Source organism: Dysidea avara, chromosome 10, assembly GCF_963678975.1.
Source record: "Dysidea avara chromosome 10, odDysAvar1.4, whole genome shotgun sequence".
Classification (NCBI taxonomy): Eukaryota; Metazoa; Porifera; class Demospongiae; order Dictyoceratida; family Dysideidae; genus Dysidea; species Dysidea avara.
The window spans coordinates 19,553,385-19,555,637 of record NC_089281.1 but is presented as its reverse complement, the minus strand read 5'-3'; the positions used below and the strand labels follow the sequence as shown (position 1 = coordinate 19,555,637).

Genomic DNA, 2,253 nt, shown 5'->3' with positions numbered 1-2,253 from the left:
AATCTACTAATAATTACTGATACCGATATTGCTGAAATGTGGCCAATAAACCAATTTCCGATTATTTACCGATTAATCAGTGCATCACTAGTATAAAGTAAAATTTTGATGTTTTGAATCAGCACGCTATTTACAATTATTTCATGAATTGTTGGAAATTGACAGATTGTAGTAAAATTCTGTAAGTAATATTGATGATACTCAGTCTTGTCTTGTTATCTAATCTAACAGAATGAGATTGGAAGTTTACTGAGTCTAGAGGGAATGTTAGTTCAAGTAAAGTGACAGAGGATGTATTCTGGGTTACATTCAACAACATCCAGCAACAATGGTATGGTTAAACAGAATAATATATAGTTGTGAGGTGTTTGTAAACTATGGCAGCCAGAACAAGAAAGGATAGATGGATAGTTGATGAGCAATTCTAATTCAGAATTTAAAGATCATTGTGGTAAGTATATCTCTGTTACAACATTTATTTTATTTTCACATGTAGCCTGAGGACAGAATGAGACCCTTTATGTGTAGAGTTGCTAGCTATTGCTATTGTTGCAAGGTGCGCATAGCTTTAGGCTAGTGTTGTTTCTATTATCTAAGGACCTAGTTATTGCAGTGGTAAGGGATGATCGATGTCAGGTGCTTGAATGAACTTTAATCCAGTAATGTTGGCCTGGCTGGTATTAGGCCTAAACACAGCTGAATAGCTATAGTAAATATATTGCGTACATAGGAATGTCACCAGTACTTTTATATTGAAGGGATTTTCTGTTACTAATGAGATCCACGCAAAGGTCTGCAACTTCTATGAAGAATTAATACTGAATGTAATTCCTTTATCATTTTTAACCTAAACTATATTCACCTCTCTTCTGTTAATAAAATGAAAATTTTTATTGCCATATATAGAACTGCCATAGCACATGAAAACCTTCATGTATTTGTGCTTAGTGATCTTGTTTATTAACAACTAACAATAAATTATTATGCTGACAAGCAAGTGAATTACATATCAACATTAGTCATCAGTCTTATGGTCAGCTAAATCTTCTGTAAACTATAAAGTTTACTTAAGCATCTTAATGTTTGTGAGACTACGTGCGTCTTATAATACATTTACTTCTCCACAGATCATCCCTAGTTGATTGAAGATTGAGGCAAAGTGATCGATGTACTTTAAGGTACGAACATTCTAACCATGTTTATATTGGTTTAAAGTATTTATACCACTTTTATTTTCTTCAATTGATTATAGCATACTCTGAAATTACTTACTAAGGGTAGTTGCTAGAACGGGTTTGGACCATTGCTGTCTTTGAACCTGTGAATGGCTATATGCTTAGTAAGATATATTTCAAACTAGAGCTACCATAATGATGGTAACTTACATATCACCCCATTTTGGTGTAAAGTACAGGTGGTATACAAAGACCTTAGATATAATTATGCACTGGTATATAACTACATGCACATGCAGTATTACTACACTCTTTCTTTCTCCACAGATCATCCTTAGTAGGTTTTAGATGTTTCTATGAGGCGTACTTTTAGTAAGGTATGTTCTACCATGTTTTATCAGTTTAAAGTCTTTGTACCATTATACTACTGTACTTCCAAATTACTTACTAAACGTAGTTGCTAGAACGGGTTTGGCCCATTGCTGTCTTTGAACCTGTGAATGGCTATATGCTTAGTAAGAAATATTCTAAATTATAGCTACCACAATGATGGTAATGTATCACCACATTTTGTTGTAAAATACAGGTGGTATACAAAGACTTTAATATAATTATGCAAGTAGTATCAATCTGGTATATAACTACATGCACATGCAGTATTACTACACTCTTTCTTTCTCCACAGATCATCCTTAGTAGGTTTTAGATGTTTCTATGGGGCGTACTTTTAGTAAGGTACCGTATAACGGGAAAGATTCGCAGAAGAAAACATTCGCGTATTTCGCGATTTTAAGTGCATTCGCGAATGTTTTCTTGCTAAATTTTTCCTACAATTAAAAAAGTTTTTCTTATGAATCAGTTGATGTAGCATTCATGTAACGAGTGCATAAGCTGGTAGCTACTTGCTAATCGCTAAACTGCATGCGTGACGGTATAGCCAGTGAGGCGCAGGACCGTGGCGTGTGATTCGAACAGAGATTCAAACGGTTTAAAAATCAGTGCTACTAAAAGGAGCAAATATAATTGTAGCCCAGCGATTCTCTGTGCCGGAATGGCATGTCTTAACCTTGGTTTTAGT

At 34.5% G+C, this 2,253-nt stretch overlaps 1 long non-coding RNA gene across 1 annotated transcript; it reads left to right on the top strand.

The window, feature by feature from the left end:
• Positions 1-217: 217 nt before the first annotated feature.
• On the top strand, positions 218-1,904 carry LOC136236265 (uncharacterized). The gene is made up of 3 exons (XR_010692055.1): positions 218-331; positions 385-451; positions 1,128-1,904. It is a non-coding gene; the product is annotated as an uncharacterized lncRNA (long non-coding RNA).
• The last annotated feature ends 349 nt before the right edge of the window (positions 1,905-2,253 follow it).